This window comes from Piliocolobus tephrosceles, chromosome 7 (assembly GCF_002776525.5).
Source record: "Piliocolobus tephrosceles isolate RC106 chromosome 7, ASM277652v3, whole genome shotgun sequence".
Taxonomy (NCBI): Eukaryota; Metazoa; Chordata; class Mammalia; order Primates; family Cercopithecidae; genus Piliocolobus; species Piliocolobus tephrosceles.
This window is the reverse complement of record NC_045440.1, coordinates 29,527,115-29,547,775: the sequence shown is the minus strand read 5'-3', so window position 1 is coordinate 29,547,775 and position 20,661 is coordinate 29,527,115.

The window sequence follows — 20,661 nt, the reverse complement described above, 5'->3', positions numbered from 1 at the left end:
TTTTTTTTTTTTTTTTTTTTTTTTTTTTTGAGATGGAGTCTCGCTCTGTCACCAGGCTAGAGTGCAGTGGCACCATTACAGCTCACTGCAACATCCACCTCGTGTGTTCAAGCAATTCTCCTGCCTGAGCCTCCCAAGTAGCTGGGACTACAGGTACACGCCACCGTGCCTGGCTAATTTTTGTATTTTTAGTAGAGACAGGGTTTCACTACGTTGGCCAGGATGGTTTCGATCTCTTGACCTCGTGATCCACCCACTCCAGACTCCCAAAGTGCTGGGATTACAGGTATGAGCCACTGCACCCATCCCCATCTTTCTCTTAAATTTTACATTCAGTCTGTCAAGAAATGCAATCCCTTCCACTGTTCACACATGGCCAAAGTTCATCATAGTTCTCACCTTTTTGACACAATGGCATCCTAACTGGTCTCTCTTCTTGCCTGCTTGCTCCCTAGCGTCTATCTCACCACAGGTGCCCTTTGAAGGGAGAGCAACAAGCTAATGTTATTTTGATGGTGTACAAAGTTCCAAGAGCCTGCCTTTCCCCTACCCTTGGCCTTCCCTCCACTCCTTGCCATTAACTCTCAGAATTCCTGTCCTGTTATTTTTCCCCATGCTCACTTCACTCCAGCCACTCAGGTCTCTTTGTTGTTCCCCAAGTGCCCCAGGAATGCTCCTGCCCTGGGGCCTTTGCACTGGCTATCCCCTCTGTCTAGAGCTCTCTTTCCAGAGGTCAGCCTGGCATGCCCCTTTCCCTTCCTTAATTTCTGCTCAGATGTCACCATCCTATAGAGGTCTTTTCTGAAAATCACATTCAAGATTACAACCACCCCATGTCAACAATTCAGCATCCCTCATCCTACTCTGTTCTTTTCCTTGACAATACTTACAAATTCCCAACAATACTTATTAATTCCCAACTTTCCTTGACAATACTTATCAATTCCCAACATACCATTTAATTCACTTATTGATTACACTTATTGTTTATCATCAGCCTTCCTCCATTAGAATGCAAGCTCCATGAAGACAGGGATTTTTGTTGGTTTTGCTCATGTATGCATCACAAACACCTGGGAGAGACTTGGCATGCAATTGATGCTCAATAAATGTGTTGAAAAATGAATGAATGATGAATCAGGAAAAAAAAAAAGAGCTAGAAGGAGAACTTGCAAATAGCAGAAATCACATTACATAAAACAAAAGAAAACCAGCCTATTCTGATTTTTGACTACAGGTCTGGCCTTACAATGTTTTTCTTTCTAGAACTTCTCTGTGATCTCATTGCACTTTCTCCTTCAAAATAACTAAACATTCACAGTATTCCCCTTGAACATGGAAGTGACAACACACACCTTTACATCTTTGGGGCTAACGAATATCTCTGGAGAGCAGGGGTTTCCTCCTTTCCAGGGGCTTTGAACAAATAAGAGGTGGCACTCCAACAAACTTGAACTCTTCCAGTAAGCAAATATGAGAACATTATTTTCTCATTGCTAGGTCAGGAATTTTTTTCCCTTGACAATAAAACTTAACTAGCTTTCATGGTGCCAGGTTTGTGTCAAAACTTCAAGTACTTGGGAGAAGTGAACTGATTACTCACATACAGAAAATGACAAATGGTAGCACAGAAAACTACTTTCCTGGAATAATAACATAACTGGGTATATTAAAGGCCAGAGGCATGAATCAATTGACTAAGCCAAATAATTCTCTTAACCTAAGTCACCCTTTCTGTTGTTAAAAATCAGACAGCTCAAGATGTGCAATTACAAAACTGATGATTTTTTTAAACAAAGAAAACTGATCAATTTCTTCTTTTTTCTCTGTTAAACTGACAAGCATGACTCATTCAATTGAGATAAAGGCAAACATTAGGAAATTGACCCAGATAGTTTCTGAAGCAGCACTCTACCCTAAGAAAGGCAGCAAACCCACTTGAGACATTCAAAATTACATTGTACTTACCAGCCTGTCATACTAAGCATCGGATGAGAAAGATGAAGATGGCTAATAAAAAAGAATGAAAGGATGATGCCATATAACAGTGAAAAAAATCAACTTATTTAAGAAAAGAATGTTAAAGTCTTAAAGTCTTACTTTCTCCTGGATTCTAACTATTGATTTAACTATCTCAAAATATTACAATTTTTTCATATGTCTACATTCATACTTCTGTAAAATGTCTGTATAGGTCTTTTACCCAATTTTCTATCAGATCACTTCTCTTTTCTTACTGAATCACAGAGAATATTTATATAAATGTTAACAAATATTTATATAAATATTTGTTATAAATATTAACAAATATGTGTGTATCAATCTCTTCTTTCAATTTATTACTTATATTTTCATCTGCATTAGGTATCTTTAAATGAACAGACATTCTTTGTTTTAATATGCTTAATTAACATGGTTATAGAAGAATTCTCCACGATCCCAGAGCAGGAAAAGGATTTTTTTTTAAAGCAATATATAAAAAGAAAAAGAAAACATAAATGCACTTCTTTTAAAGCAATATATAAAAAGAAAAAAAAAACATAAATGCAGTTATTTTTGTATATTGCTTTAAAAAGCCCTTTCCTGCTCTGGGATCATGGAGATATTCTCCTATATTTTCTTCCAAACATTTTAAGTATTTGTTTTTCACAGTTATGTCTTTGCTGTGTCTGGGACTGATCTTTGTATATGGCAGTATATAGGAATCCGCATTATTTTTTTCCCATGGTTAAGTCTCCCAGCAGCATTTATTGAATAGCTCTGCCATACATTAGGTTTTCAAATACACTTGGATCTGTTTCTGGACTTTTTTTCTGCCCCATCTATCTGTTCTATATTCTATGCCAATACCACACCATTTTCATCAGTGTAGCTGTATACTAATTCTTGCTCTCTGGTAGACCAGTTCACCACCTCCACCGTCACATGCTTCATCTTCTCGAGGAGCATCTTGGCTATTCATCAATCTTTGCTCTTTCATACAAACTTTAAAGTCAGCTTGTCAAATTCCACAAAATTCCTATTAGAATTTTGACTTAGTTGCTTTGAATCTATAGGTCAATTAGGGGAGAACTGACAGCTTTATGATACTGACTCTGCCTATCCATGAACATAATATATTGATTGATTCAGGTCTTCATAATTCTTCCAACAAAATTGCACATCTGTTGTTAGAATTGTTCATGGTATTTTACATTCTCATTGTTATTGTACATGATAACATCATTTTCATTGAATTTGCTAACTCTTAATACTCTACATAAAATGGGACTCCATTTTTAAAATATTGATCATATATTTAGATGGGCTATTTCTCAGCCTTTCTTGTAGTTAGGTGTAGCCATATGTTTGAGTTCCGGAAAATGAATATGGATGGAAGTGAAAAAAGCCACCTTCAGCCTATGTCATATAAACTCTCCATGTGATCTTTCATGCTTTCTTCCCCTGTCTACCAGCCAGTGTTTGATACTCAGCATGATCTTGGAAGTTGTATATTGTGACCATCTGTTTTCCTGGACCCCTAAATGGCCACAGTGCACAGAAGCCCTACATACCACCTACACACTTTCTTACCAATTAGGAACACTTGTGTTAGGCTATTTATCTAAACAAGAAATAAACTTAGAATGTTTTAAGCTACTGAAATTTTAAAATTTGTAACAATTATGTGGTTCAGATCTATTCTCTTACTGATTGTCTGCTTATTTTAACATTTACAAAGAGAGTATGTGGAAACCTCTCTAAGTTTTTCTTTCTCCTTATATCGTGTAAATTTTTATTTTATATATTTCAAAACTATGTTATTAGGAGCATTCAAGATTAGAATGTTCAGACTTCCTGATTATTTCAAACTTTTATCAACGGTGATTCTCTTTGTCTCTAGAAATGCTTTATGCCTTAATACTTTACTTTGTGAGACATTAATACAGTCATGCCAGCTTTGGCAGAGGAATAGTATTTAAACGGTATTAGCTTTTTCCATATTTGACCTACAATCTGTGTATTTATGTTTTGGCTATGTTTTTCATAGATAGATAGTATACAACCCAGTTTTTTTTTTTTTTTTTTTTGAAACGGAGTCTCGCTCTGTTGCCCAGGCTGGAGTGCAGTGGCACGATCTCGGCTCACTGCAAGCTCCCCCTCCTGGGTTCACGCCATTCTCCTGCCTCAGCCTCCTGAGTAGCTGGAACTACAGGCGCCCGCCACCTCGCCTGGCTAATTTTTCGTATACTTAGTAGAGACGGGGTTTCACCGTGTCAGCCAGGATGGTCTCTATCTCCTGACCTCGTGATCCGCCCGCCTTGGCCTCCCAAAGTGCTGGGATTACAGGCGTGAGCCACCGCGCCTGGCCACAACCCAGTTTTAAATGTTTCTATCAAGCTTAAGAGTTTTTGTCTTTTAAGAGTTTCATTTATATTACTCATAATTACAAATAGCCCATCTTATTTTTTACTTTCTATTTGCCTTGTTTTCCACAACTCGTTCTTACTTTCTTTTGGATAGACTGAGGGCTTTAATACCCTTTATCCTTGTTTTAGTTTTTCTCTACTTCTTTTGTAATTATTTCACATTTCTATTACTTGCTCTGGAGATTTTAGTATTCTTGATTAGATTTACAAAGTCCAAAGTTAATTAATATGAAACAAGACCAGAACCTTAGAACCTTTTTTATTCCACTGCCCACCTTCTCAATTGTTGCCCAGGATTTTAGTTCTATTTTATTTGTTTAACCCCATCGAGCCTAATTTTTCTAAGAACTTATTCTAATAATTATTATTTTGTGCAATCTTTGCATAGATTTATTATCTTAACCACTCATGTGTTCGCGTGGGCTGTTAAGTGAACATTTCATAAACCAAAGATGAAGAAAAAGTAAATTAAGAAAAGAAAGGAAATGAAAAAGTGCAAAAATGATACAGTATCAGATTGGCTCCCATTTCACAAACGCCTTTAAGAGGTAACCATCCTGTGGAATAGTGCATGGAAAAGGGGAAAAAGAGAAAATGTATATACTCAGCTGTTTTTGGTTTTCTTTCTTTTTTTTTTTTTTTTGAGATGGAGTTTCACTCTTGTCACTGGAGTGCAGTGGCACAACCTTGGCTCACTGCAACCTCCACCTCCCAGCTTCAAGCAATTCTTGTGCCTTAGCCTCCTGAGTAGCTGAGATTACAGGCGCCCACCACCACGTCTGGCTAATTTTTTGTATTTTTAATAGAGACGGGGTTTCACCATGTTAGGCAAGCTGGTCTCAAACTCCTGACATCAGGTGATCCACCTGGCTCAGCCTTCCGAAGTGCTGGGATTACAGGAATGAGTCACCACGCCTGACCATACTCAGTCATTTTACGTCTCTTGTTTATAGTAGCTTAACTTTACCCTAATGGAAATTAATTCCCCCTGCACTTCCAAGTTTCTCATCTGGCCCTTTGAGTGACACCTCAGGATGTAGATTCCACATCCTGCCATGCAGAATTTTATCCAAGTCTGAAAGTGGTGGAAATAGCCAGAGACACCAGGCATACAGCTGGTTATTCTGGTGGCACAACAGCATCTGAGAAGGGTAAGTCATTAGCTGTCTCCAAGCAGTGGAACTACACAAGCCAGAAAGAACTCCATAGGATGTAGCAGCTGTGAAGGTGTATCTATGTTTTATTTATTTGCTAATCTACCTGGTCAACTTTGATAGTACTGTTTCTCATAATATACTTCCATGCAAGCTTTTAATTTCATGAACTTATTAAACACAGTTATTTTATGATTGTAATATCCACAATCATTGCATGCCTGTTTCTGTGGTCTTCTGTTTTGCTGATACAAGGATTTGTTCCCTATTTATTATTTTTATAATAAATTTATGTTCCTTGGCACCCCTTTTGTGAAATTCTTTGAGGTCTAAGCTGATGATAAATTTATTCAAGCAGGATTTGTGTTTATTTCTTACAAGCGCATTAAACACCAATAACCTGGGACCACTTTAAACTACATTTTCAACTTAGAGTTTTTGGGATCATACATGTAGTGTGAATTCCAGCCTCATGCTCCCAGGGGATTTTTCTTTTTCTAGCTTGCCTAGAGCCAAAGCTAAGAAAGATATATTTATACATACCCACTATCTCCCTAGATAAAGTGAGTTTTTTCTGTTTTGTCAGCTAACACTGTCACTTCTGGAAACACTGTGCTATGGGGCAAAGAAGGAGTCTCCCATCAGACTTCATACCCTGATCCTGACCTTTTTCTTTTGTTTTCCACAAATGTGATTATGAAACACACATTCTAGACCACCCAGAATGAACAAATAACCTACAGCAAATGCAGGCTCCAATGTTGGCTTTGCCATTTCAATTCGTCTTTCTCCTGATTTCTTGCTTCAGATTAAATCTTTTACTTTCCTGACAGCATAGACATGCAAAAATGTTTTTCCGTGTATCCATCATAAATTTTTATCAGTAAAGGGTTCTATGGACAAATAATTTGCTGCCATATAAATGGCATTTTAACTGATATGCCAGCCAAAATTCAAAATCTCAGGAAAAAATCTACAATTAACCTAGTTTACATGGCATGTCCACTCCTTGTTCAGAAGAAAATGAGGTTCCTTAGTTAACAATTCTACCATATCCAATAAGGGGTAAATATTCAAAACAATATCAGCAGTTATTATGAGGAGAAGAGGAAATAGAGCCTGTTCAGTCAAAAAAAAAAAGGAGGAGGATGAAAGGCATTTCCTTGGCTGTAATAATATTTATTAGTACATAATAAAATGAGTGCATTTTTTGAGTCAGAGAGACCTGGTATAAAATCCTGGCTATAACACTATCTATGTAACTACATTCATTTTCTATTGCTACCGTAACAAATTATGACAGTAGCTTAAAGCAACACAAATTTATTATACTGAAGTTCTGTAAGTCAGAAATGTAATTCAGGTGTCACTGAGCTAAATCCAAGGTGTCCACAGAGCTACATTCACCACTGGAAACCCTAGAGGACAAGCTGTTTCCTGGCCTTTTTCAGCCTCTAGGGACAACCACATTCATTGGCTTATGGCCCTCTTCCTCTATTTTCAAAGTCAGCAATGTTGCGTATTTCTGACCTCCTCCTCTCTTCACGTCTCTCTATAACCACAGCTAGAAAAGTTTTTTACTTTTAAGGACTCATGTGATTAGATTGGGGTCACATGGATAAGCCAAGCTAATATCTCCATCTTAAGATCCTTAACCTTAATCACATCGTCAAAATCCTTTTTTCCATGTAAGGTAACATATTCACAGGTTCTCAAAATTAAGATGTAGACATCTTAGGAAAGACCTACAACAGTAACTTTAGCAGAGTTAAATAAATGTTTCCTAGTCCCAGTTTTCTCATCTGTAAAATGGAATTACACCAGTGCTGATAGTAGTGGGAATATCATGGGTGAATAGTAGTGGGCATTTCATAAATATTTATTACATGAAAGAATAAATATGTACATTGTGTGCTTGTTGAGAGTATTAAATGACATAATATTAGTAAAATATCTAAATACAGTGCTTAGAACATAGGCTCATTCAAAAATTGGCTGTTCCTGTTGTATATATGGCACCATTCTGGATGCTTTAAATAATCAAAGTGCATAGTCCATAAAGGTTTAGAATTTTAGAAAAATGAGGTAAACATGAAAACCCACTGAAGACAGCTTGCAATACTAACAAGCAAAATATTATTTTTAAAAGCACCTAACTACATAAAAACACATATAGACCAATGGAACAGAATAGAGAGCCAAGAAATAAATCCACACATTTATGGTCAACTAATCTTCAACAAGTATGTCAAGAACACACAGTGGAGAAAGGATCATTTCTTCAATAAATGGTGTTGGAAAAACTGGACATTCACATGCCAAAGAGTGAAAATGAACCTTTATCTTATACCACACACAAAAGTTAATTCAAAATGTATAAAAGACTTAAGTGTAGGACCTGAAACTATAAAACTACTAGAATAAAACAGAAGAAAAGCTTCTTGACATTGGTCTTGGCAAAGATTGCTTTGGCCATGACACCAAAGCACAGGCAACAAAGCAAAAACACAGAAGTGGGATTCCATCAAACTAAAAACCTTCTGCACAGCAAAAAAAAAAAAAAAAAAAAAAAAAAAAAAAAAAAAAAAAAAAACAACTAACAGAGTTAAAGGCAACTTAATGGGAGAAAGTATTTGCAAACTGCAAACCATGTATCTGATAAGAAGTTAATACTCAAAATATATAGAGAATTCATACAACTCAATAGCAAAAAGAAAAAAACTAATTTTAAAATGAGCAAAAGATCTAACTAGATGTTTTTCTGAAGAAGACATACAAATAGCCAATAGTTACACAAAAAGGTGTATGGAGATTCTTCAAAAAATTAAAAATAGAACTACCATATGATCCAGCAATCCCACTTCTGGGTATATAAAGATTCTTCGAAAAGTTCATGGGAAATGCATATTATGAAAAAATTATGCAAGGATTTCAAAATTATTTTGCACCAAAATAAACTTGTACTAACTCGTTATAACATATCTGAACAGGATCTCATTTGAGACGCTAAGAAGCATAATACATCAGTTTGAAAACAGCCCCTATGACAGCAACATGATTTCTGCTAAAATCTAACCAGAGCAAACATCAAGTTTATGGTGAAGTTTTGATGGAAGAATGGTAAAATCACTGAGGCTTTATGAAAAGTTTATGGGAACAATTCCTCAAAGAAATAAACGGTTTATAAATGGGTACTTTAAGAAGGGATTAATTGTTATTGAAGTGAATTGTTGCTCTCAGCAAACCATCCACATCAATTTTTGAGGAAAAAATTCATCCTGTTCATGCCTTAACTTAAGATGACTGATGATTAACAGTAGACACAATAGCCAACACCATAGGCATTTAAACTAGTTCAGCTTACACAATTCTGACTGAAAAATTTAAATTAAACAAACTTTCCACTTAATGAGTGTCGAAACCAACTGTTTTACCCAGATCAGTTGCAGACAAGGGCAGAGTTTCCAATGGAAATTTTAAACAAGTGGTGTCAAGATTCTTAAACATTTATTTGAAAAACTGTAACAGTAAATGAACCGTGGCTGTACTAGTACAATCCTGAAGGCAAAGCACAATCAGAGCAATGGCTACCAAGAGGTAGACATGGTTCAGCGAAAGCAAAAAGACCAGTCAAGAGCAAAGGTCATAGCAACAGTTTTTTTGGGATGCTCAAAGCATTTTGCTGGTTGACTTTCCGGAGGGCCAAAGAATGGCAACACTTGCTTATTATGAAAGTGTTTTGAGAAAGTTAGCCAAAGTTTTAGCAGTAAAACACCCAGAAAGCTTCACCAGAGAGTCCTTCTCCACCATGACAATGCTCCTGCTCATTCCTCTCATCAAATAAGGACAATTTTACAAGCATTTCTGTGAGACGTATTAGGCAGCTACCTTACAGTTCTGATCTAGCCAAAGTCCCTCTGAATTCTTTTTGCTTCTTAATCTTAAAGCAAATCTATAAAAAGCACCTATTTTCTTTAGTTAATAATCTGAAAATCCTGGCCAGGCATGGTGGCTCAAGCCTGTAATCCCAACACTTTGGGAGGCCGAGGTGGGTAGATCACGAGGTCAGGAGATCGAGACCATGCTGCCTAACACGGTGAAACCCCATCTCTACAAAAAAACATAAAAAAAATTAGCCGGGCCTGGTGGCGGGCACCTGTGGTCCCAGCTACTCAGAAGGCTGAGGCAGGAGAATGGCGTGAACCTAGGAGGCAGAGCTTACAGTGAGCCAAGATCACGCCACTGCACTCCAGCCTAGGCAACAGAGCAAGACTTCATCTCAAAAAAATAAATAAATAAGTAAAATGTTATCAATAATCTAAAAATCCACATTGACATGGTTAAATTCCCAGGACCCTCAGTTCTTTAGGGATGAACTAAACAGCTGTCATCATCACTTACAAAAATGTCATGAACTTGATAGTGCTTATGCTGAGAAATAAAGTTTACATTTTTTATTTTTATCTTTTAATTTCATTTTTCTGTGAACTTTATGAAGTCCCCTCATATATCCAAAAGAAATTAAATCAGGATCTGAAAGAGATATCTATACCCCATGTTCATTGCAGCATTATTCACAATAGCCAAAACATGGAAACAACCTCAATGCCAGCTGACAGATGAGTGGATAGAGAAAATTTGGTGTGCATGTGTGTGCATGTGCGTGTGTACATACACACAATATGATTCTGCCTTTCAAAAGAACGAAATACCACCATTTGTGACAACATGAACCTGGAGCATGTTATGCTAAGTGAAATAATCCAGACACAGAAAGACACTTCAGGATCTCACTTATATGTGGAATCTAAAATAGTCAAACTCATAGAACCAGAGAGTAGAATGGTGGTTGCCAGGGACTGTGGAATGCGGAGATGTTAGTCAAAGGGCATACAATTTCAGTTATGCAAGATGAATGAGTTTTGGAGATCTAATGTACAGCATGGTGACTACAGTTAACAATACTATATTGTATGTTGAAATTTTCAAAGAGGGTAGATTTTAAGTGTTCTCAATACACACACACACACACACACACACACACACAAAATGGTAACTATGTGAGGTGATGGATATCTTAATTAACTTGATTGTGGTAATCATTTCACCATGTGTACACATATCAAAACATCAAGTTGTACACCTTAAATATATACAATTCTTATTTGTCAATTATACCTCGATAAAGCTAAAAACTTTTTTAAAAAAAGCACCCAGCTATGTGTTGAACTCTAGTTTAAACTAAACTAATGCTATTCATGCATAAATATGTTAGCGTACGGCTGGGCACGGTGGCTCTCACGTGTAATTCCAGCACTTTGGGAGGCCCAGATGGGTGGATCACTTGAGGTCAGGGGTTTGAGACCAGCCTGGCCAACCCATGATGAAACCTTATCTCTACTAAAAATATAAAAATTAGCTGAGCTTGCTGGTGGATGCTTACAATCCCAGCTACTTGAGAGGCTGAGGCAGGAGAACCGCTTGAATCCAGGAGGCGGAGGTTGCAGTGAGCCAAGACTGAACCAGGCCACTGCACTCCAGCTGGAACAACAGAGCAAGACTCGGTCTCAAAACAAATAAAAAACAATGTTAGCATCGAATTTGCTTTGGCTTATCTCATAAGGCAAAACTACTACAACTGAGCATGTCTCTCAGGTTCACCATCTGCCTAATGTTAATGTTAATGATACAAAGGCCCTTGCCCTAGACTAAGTACTCTTTTTTCCATTGGGTTAAGCAACTGCCACAGTTGAAAGACAGTTATCCCGGTAGGTTCCATTCTGACATCTCTCCAACCTCTTGGCTACCATATGCTTCTCTGAGCTTAAAAAAAAGTCATGATATTAAATAGAACTATGTTCTCTATGACCAAATGAGAGCTTATTCTGAATGATCTCCCAATAACTAGCTATCTTCCTAACTGTGGATTGATGCTATCCCTCAATCTATAAAGCAAAATCATTTGTTCCTTGACATGAATTTCAATACGGTTTTATGGATCACCATTCACATGGTATGATTGTTATCACTTGCCAATTCATTTAATTCTAAACATTCAAATATTCAAAACATTTCAGAGCACACTCTAAGGACCAGAAACTCTCTTAAATACACAAGACAAGTTTTTGCTCTCAAAACAATGAAGTCTAATTGAGTATTCAGGTATATTTTTTATCTGTAATATAAATCAGAGCGTGAAAAATTCTTAAATAACATATACTTTAAGATTAGAGAGAATGTGGTGATTTTTAGTTTGTTTTTTAAAATTCCCACCATAGTCATTCTGTACGTTATCCTGAGTTTGGATATTTCTAATCAAATAGCCTGGGAGTTTCAAGATGTATGAGTCAAACACAGGGGGAGATAAGATATTTATAGTCTGTAAATAAATAAATGTATAATTATGCCAAGCAATTATTAAATAGAGCTATCTAGTAGAGCAAATTGAAACCTATTTAATTTTAATTCTCTTTCCACTCATCTTAATTGTATAAGGTGTCATATATAGAATCATAGCTCTGTGGTATTTCATCACCCGTTTCCTCATACACTTTCCCCATGGCCTCCTATAAGGTGGTGACAATTCCAGAGAATCAGATGTACCCTGACATTCTGAATTTTTTTTCAATCTAGGTAAGGAAACAACAGCTCACTCCATTGGTCATGATAGTCTAGTTTATGCTATTGTAATAACCCCAAAATCACAAGCCCCAAAATGATAGAGGCTTACTTCAACACACCCTCGTCATCTTCACTGAGGGAGGACTACTTCAACACACCCTTATCATCTTCACTGAGGGATGCAGGCTGATGGGGCCTCCTCCATCTGGAACATCGCCAGTCAGTGGAACACGGATAAAGACACTGGGAAACTCCCAGTTTTGTTCCAACAGACTTCTGCCAGAAAAGATTCTCATCACTTCAGCTATCTTTCTATTGGCCAAGTCAAATCACAGATCCATGTCTAACTTCAATACCTGGAATGTGTCTGGAAGGCAGGCAGAATGACTGATGAACATTCTTAATGACTATGGCCATTTTCCAGTTAGAATTAGCTTCCACGTAGAGTTACGTACCCTATCTCTGATGCTGTGCTTTTTACTCTTTCAACTATCTACATCCTTCAGAATCCTCATTTAAGATGCTCCTCTCCAAGCACATTAAGACTTGACTTCCTAAGCTGCTAACCTCTAGAATGCTTCTATACCTATTTAGATACCATAATTTATATATACAGCATAATGTCTTATGCATAAATGCAGACTTGCTATTCAGGTCAAATAAAATCTAAACAGTGTTGGCACTTAGTCATAAAGCTCCTATTATATATAAGGAAAGCATTCATTGACAGTTTGACATATTAACATATTTTACTTCCTAATAGTATCAGCTAAGAATTCAGAGGACTTAGAGAGCAAGGGCACAGCCCTGTTGGAAACTGGAATTCAAGCTGAGCCAAAATGGACTTCTGACTTCACAGGGTGAGTCTGCAACACGGTCTCCCAATCACTAAGCATTAAGATTATTTTTACATGTTTTTCTTCTAAAGAGAAGGTCAAAGCACTATCTAAAGATTAACATTACATTTCACCTCCGAAAAGCTAGTTTTTAAAATGATAAAGAAGTAATTAACATGGCAATAACAGCATAAATAGACTTACTCAACTATGGGATCTAATACCACACATAGAAAGTGATAACCCCTCAGTAATTTTATGGAAGTTTTCAGGAATGATCAAGAATTTTACAAAAGACTGGGCACGGTGGCTCACACGTGTAATCCCAGGATTCTGGGAGGCCGAGGCAGGCAGATCACTTGAGGCTAGGAGATCAAGAACAGCCTGGCCAACATGAAACCCGACCTCTATTAAAAAGGCAAAAATTAGCTGGACTTAGTACCAAGTTACTGTAAGTCCCAGCTATTCAGGAGGCCGAGGTATGAGAATGGGTTGAACCTGGGAGGCAGAGGTTGCAGTGAGCTGAGATCACTCCGCTGCACTTCAGCCTGAGAGACAGAGATCCTGTCTCAAAAAAAAAAAAAAAAAAAAAAGAATATTACATGAAGTATTCAAGGAGTTTTAACTCTCATATTCTGAACTCTCTCCTTCAAGAGATACATTCTTCTGTTTCCATTTATTTTGTTTCATTTCTTTTACTACTAAAGATAGTTTGTGGGGGTTCTATTCAGGTGTAAACTAACATAACTGTGCTATGAAAAACCCAAACTAAATGAAGATCAATGAATAACAGACGAAGAATATTGCATACTGACAAAAAGTCAATGTTAACGGAGCACAACATTTAACAATTGATGAAATACCTAGTACTTTGCTTCTAATAGCTTTGTTTATTTGATTGATTGATCGATTCGGGGGAAGGGAGGTTGTACTTTCTTGGAAACTTAGATAAGCCTCGCAGAAACAGCTGGGAATTTAGCACAGCTAGCAACACAACAAAATGGATACTCAAAAGCTAAAAAGCAAGTTGGGTCAGTGGGAGGGAGAAGCCCACCAGGAAGGCTGGGGATGGGGAAACAGGATGTTTCAGACAGAGAAATTAGTACATGCAAGGTAGCAGAAGTAACAAGATGAGTGAGCGTTACATGTACAAGTATCTGAAAGATGTGCAGGAAGGCCAACTGTAGAGAGATAAGAGGTAGGAGAGAGGTGTTGAGTTCAGACCTTGCACAGCTTTTTAAACTTTAGTTAAGAATTTAGACTTCATTCAAATTGCAAAGAAAACCACTAAAGGATGTTAAGCAGAGACATGGCATGATTAGAATCCTTGTTATGTTGTTGCTTAATGTGAAAACAACACAAATTTAAATTTAATACAGTCATGCCCTAACTTGATCCATTTTTTTTTTTTTTTTTTTTTTTTTTTGAGACAGAGTCTCGCCTTGTCACCCAGGCTGGAGGGCAGTGGCGCGATCTGGACTCACAGCAACCTCCGCCTCCTGGATTCACGCCATTCTCCTGCCTCAGCCTCCCGAGTAGCTGGGACTACAGGCGCCTGCCACCATGCCCGCCTAATTTTTTGTATTTTTAGTAGAGACGGGGTTTCACCCTGTCAGCCAGGATGGTCTCATCTCCTGACCTCGTGATCCGCCCGCCTCGGCCTCCAAAGTGCTGGGATTACAGACGTGAGCCACCGCGCCCGGCCCACTAGATCCATTTTCATTAGGAGAAACCAATTGTGTCTGTTGCTGTATTTGAAATCCCACCTTGGCTTAAGAGGTGCTTTTCCCCATCTACTGGGAGTCTGAGTGCATGCCATCCCATCAGGAGAGGAAAGCCATGATGCAGTTAACTTCACAATTGCACAACTTGCCAGGTTACTGCCAATGCTGCTTTCATAGTATTTGTGTTGACCTAGTTTTAGCTGCACAGTTTGTAACAGTGATAATTTCATTTGGTCTTCCCTCCACAATGTCAGGGATGTTTGTTTGCATTGCTTTTATTTCCTTGGTATGTTCTGTTTTGTTAGAATTTTTTAAGTCTAAATTGCTAACCATTGAATATCCTATGTGGGCTCCAGTAGTAAGCATACTCTTAAAAGAACATAATCATTATAAAAGAAATTAACAAGAACAGACACACAACTGTATGATAGTGATTAAGGCAGAGAAAATGATTTACTTGTGTATGCTAAGGTAACCAATGTTACCCTGATGTTAACTATTAAAATCATCATTAACTGTTGGATTCATTTAACAAGATTTATCATTCTAGTATAAAATGAGTGCCCATTTGGGGTTTTAGTGATGCATAGAAATATCTCTCATTTTTAAATAACGGTAATTATATCTTTTTATTTTCTAGACAATACACACTGCTTTCAGGAAATTTTATCAGGCAGATGGTGAAAGATGTTCCTTTGCCAGGATTTCCCAGTGGCCACACTGTTGACATGATTTGGGCCAGATCATTGCTGTGGGGCTTTCCTGTGCACTGGAGAATGTTTAGCAGCATCCCAGGTGTCTACCCACCAGATGCCAGTAGCACCTTGCCCCTGTCATGACAATCAGAAATGCCTTCAGATCTTGCCTAATAGTCCCTGGTTTCTGAGAACCACTGCCGTGAATGAGCTCAGTGACTGAAATGCAGTAGCTACAATAGGTGGTTTTACTGCAGGAGTGGCTGCAGGAATGGAGCTGAGTCAGGTACACTGAGGAGTATTTGGGAGGAAGGGACATCTGGATCGGTGACTGATAGGATGTGGGAGACACTAGAGAAAAGGAAACGAGGCTGATGGTGAGGTTTATACCATGAGCAACTGCATGGCGCCATCTACTGAGCTAAAAGAATAACAGGAGGAGTAGGATGGCGGATATCAAAATCATGAACGTAATTTATTCATGTTGATTTAAGATATCTAAGGCATTCCAAAATCAAGAATTTTCTTAACAATGCAAACGTTTGGGACAATTTTTTGGTTGTTTATCAACTTTTTATTTTTGTTGTTTATTTAACAGCAAGTACTTTATTCTAGATAGATGGCAATTTTTTCATTTATATTAGGAAACAGCCATGCCACGAGCAAATGTTTTTTGTCAAGGCTCTTTTAAATGTATAAATGGGCCGGACATGGTGGCTCACGCCTGTAATCCCAACACTTTGGAAGGCAGAGGTGGGCAGACCACCTGAAGTCAAGAGTTCAAGACCAGCCTGGCCAACATGGCAAAACCCCATCTCTACTAAAAATACAAAAATCAGCCAAGCATGGTGGTGGGCACCTGTAATCCTAGCTCCTTGGGAGACTGAGGCAGGAGAATTGCTTGAACTGGGAGGCGAAGGTTGCAGTGAGCTGAGATCGCGCCATTGCACTCCAGCCTGGGCAAGAAGAGTGAAACTCTGTCACACACACACACACACACACACACACACACACACACACACACACACAAAAGTATAAATGGATACTAGTATCTTTTTTATTTTTATTCTGAACTAATTTCAAACTTATAGAAAGGTTGCAAGAATAGTGCAAAGAATTCCCATATACCCTTTACCCAGATCACCAATACTGAATACTCTGCTAAATGTGACTTTGTTTTCGAAAAAATGTCAGAAAAGTTTCAATAATAGTACAGAGAATTTTTGTATACTTGTCTCTAGTTTCCCTCAATCTTATGAATTTACTTGCTTTATCCTTCTATTAATGTGCGTATTTTTTTCTGAGCTATTTGCAAGTAAGTTACAGGCATGATGTTCCTTTACTCCTAAATGAACCATGTGTATTTCCTAAAAGCATGCTCAGTTATAAAAATAGGAAATTAACATGGTTGTTGTTATAATACTATCATCTAATCTACAGATCTTACTCAAATTTTTGCCCATTCTTTTAATATTGTCCTTTGTAGCCAAAGAAAAAGAAATTTAGATCCGGGATCCAGTTTGGGAACTGCATTTTCTTTTCATGCCTAACCTTGGCGTCTTTAAGTATCCATCGGGTTATTTGTTTGTTTGTTTTACTTTTATTTCAGGTTCAAAGGTACACGTTCAGGTTTGTTACATAGGTAAACTCATGTCACAGGAATTTGGTGACAGATGATTTCATCACCCAGGTACTAAGCCTATGCCCAGTAGTTATTTTTTCTGACCCTCTCCCTTCTCCCATCCTCCATCCTTAAGTGGACCCCAGTGTCTGTTGTTCCTCTCTGTGTCTATGAGTTCTCATAATTTAGCTCCCACTTATAAGTGAGAACATGTGGTATTTGGCTTTCTGTTCCTGAGTTAGTTTGCTAAGGATAATGGCCTCCAGCTCCGACCACGTTTCTGCAAAAGACATGATGTCGTTCTTTGTTATGGTGTGTATGTACCACATTTTCTTTATCCAATTGGGACAATAATTTTCATGTCCAATTTTACTGTCATGATTCCTAATCTATTTGCTAGGAATTGCTTACTCAGATTCTACCTCTAGATTTATCCTTCTGATAAAGGGTATCTATCTGATGGTCCTCCATCAACTCTGCAACTGTGAACATGACTGAGAATTTCACTTTCAGCCCTTTTCTCCATATGCTTTTTTCCAACCCTATATCTCAAATATCATTCATGTATAACATGATAACCCCTCTATTAACAAATATTATAACATTAATTCTCTCAGGTAATTAGTTTTGTTCATGGCACAAGCACAGAGACACACACTTCTTTCTCAGCACACCTGAAAACATTTGAAATATAGAATAAATATTTTTGTTAAAAAGCATGGCAAATTTAGCTAGCATTTTAAAAAAGTGCCTACTATATGCCCACAAAAAAAAAACCAAAATTTTGGCTGGGCGTGGTGGCTCACGCCTGTAACCAGCACTTTGGGAGGCTGAGGCGGGCGGATCACAAGGTCAGCAGATCGAGACCATCCTGGCCAACACGGTGAAACCCCATCTCTACTAAAAATACCAAAAAAAAAAAAAAAAAAAAAATAGCTGGACGTGGTGGCCATGAGTTCTCAACATTTAGTTCCCACTTATAAGTGAGAACATGTGGTGTCTGGCTTTCTGGACCTGTGGTCCCAGCTACTCAGGAGGCTGAGGCAGGAGAATGGTGTGAATGCAGGGGGCGGAGCTTGCAGCAAGCCGAGCTCGTGCCACTGCACTCCAGCCTGGGTGATGGAGCGAGACTCCATCTCAAAAAAAATAACAAAAATAAAAATTCTTAAAAATAATAATATTAGCAATATCACACATTATGTGAATAGACTCCATTTAGATACCTAGTCTGTAAAAGTCAATTACCTTATTGATAACAATTCTTTATCCCTTTCCCACAACAAGGAACAAGAGGTCCTTACTTCCAAGCATTTTTCTTGACCAGTACAAGCATTTAATCTCGTAAGTGGTCAAAAATTCCTTTTTATCTCTACTTCGGTCAAACTACAACCTCTCTTCTCTGTCAATCCTGGCTCCATCTCCCTCCTTGCTATATTTCCTTATTCACAATCTTTCAGGAAGCCACTGAATGACAGTACTTATGTCTTATCTGGCCTGTTTTCTGCATGCAACACTCATGTTGTATAAACAGGAGATATTGCAGAGGATGGGAAAAATCTTTTCCTTTCTGCTGCTGCTGTTGTTTGGTTTTTTTCTTTCCTCCACTACTTTTCAAGGATGTGTCTGATAGGCAGTTCCCATTCCCAATGACCAAGCTTCCAACTATTTTCTAGAAGGCAATATGCTTTAGATCTGTATCTGCACCCAAATCCCGCGTCAAATTATAATTCTTAGCATTGGAGGTGGGGCCTGGTATGAGATAACTGGATCATGGGGGTGGTCCTTTGTGAATGGTTTAGCACCCTCTCCTGGTGTTATTCCTGTGGTCATGAGTTCTCCTGAGATCTGGTTGTTTACAAGTGTGGAGCACCTCCTCCTCTCTCGCACATGTGCCACCTCTGGCAGTGTAAGATGTGCCTGCTTCCCCTTCCACCATAATTGGAAGTTTCTTGAGGCCTCCTCAGAAGCTGAGCAGATGCCACCATTATGCTTGCTGTACAGCTTGTGGAACCATGAGCCACTTAAACCTCTTTTCTTTATAAATTACCCAGTCTCAGGTATTTCTTTATAGTGATGCAAGAATGGACTAATACAGAAGGCAATCCTAAATTATTGTCTCATCATGTGGGGGATTAACTCTGAAATCTACATCTCTATTGACCTTTCTGCTGCATCCAGCTCTAAATTTGCAAACCCCTGCCACTCACCTGAGCCTTCATCAACTCCTCCCCCTTCCTGTAAATTTCCATTCTCTCAACCGAATGGCACCACTTTTTTCTCAGTTGCTTAGGTACCAAACCTTTTATGCATCTCCACCACCACCACACCCAATCTGTCAGCTAATCCAACTGGTTCTATGCTAGAAACATTATCTAGAATCTGACCACTTCTTGCCACCACCATCACCACCTCCCTAACCCAAGCCATCACCATCATTTGCAAGAGCTTTCTCATTGGTCTCACCACTTCCATTCTTACTTCCATTGAGTCAATTCTCTTCTGTGACCAGAGTGACTTTTTAAAAATGTAAATCAGAGAATCTCTTTCCCTTGCTTATCAGTCTCCAGTGTCTTCCCCTGTGCTCAAACTGACTGACTTATGTTGAAAGACCCTACCAGTGGACATCTCTGCTTGTCCCAGCGTGAACTCATTCTCTCCCTCTGTCACCCTCAGCTTTACTGACTGGGTGCTTCCTGAACATGTGTGACTGGTTCCCACCTTACCCCCTTCCCACCTGTCATCTCCTCTGCCTGGAGTTCCTGGGCCTTTTGTGACTGGCTGCTTCTCATCACTCAAGTCTATGCTTGAAAGTCTTCAGAAAGACCTTTCCTGACCATTCTAATTAACAGTTCCCCACCCCTAGCCCATCTCTTTCCTTCCCTTGTTTTATTTTCTATTTGGCACTTGTTAGAATCTGGAATTTGAAATTATCATCTATTTTCTGCCTGGTTCTCCTTCTAGAAAGTATGCTTTTTGAGAGGTAGGCCTTAACTGTGTTTTTCGAGCCTCTTTGTTTTGTCTTGCTACAGAAGAATACCTGAGATTGGATAATTTATAAAGAAAAGAGTTATTTAGCTCATGGCTCTATAGGCTGTGAAGTTCAAGGGCATTGCTCCAGCTTCTGGTGCAGGCTTTTGTGCTGCATCACAACATGGCAGAAAAAGTCAAAGGGGAAGCAGATATGTGTAAAGAAACAAAACCTGAGGGGGCATCCTGGCTTTACAACAACCCAGTCTTATGGTAACTAACTTGTACCTGAGAGAACTAACCCAGTGTTGCAATGGCAAGAGCTCACTCACTACCCCCAAGAACAGCACTGAGCCATTTATAAGGGATCCACCTCCATGACCCAAACACTTCCTACTAGGCCCACTCCCCACACTGAGGATTAAATTTCAACATGAGCTTTGCTGGGAGCAAACAAACCATATTCAAACCATAGCACCTCTGTATTCCCAGCACCTAGAAGAGGGGCTGCCACTTATTCACTTGTTAATAAATGAACAAATAATTTTAAACTAATTAAAATGCCACAGTTCAGGCTTAACAGTTTCAAATTCATCTCATTTTCTTTCTTCATCAAAATTGCTCATCCACCTCA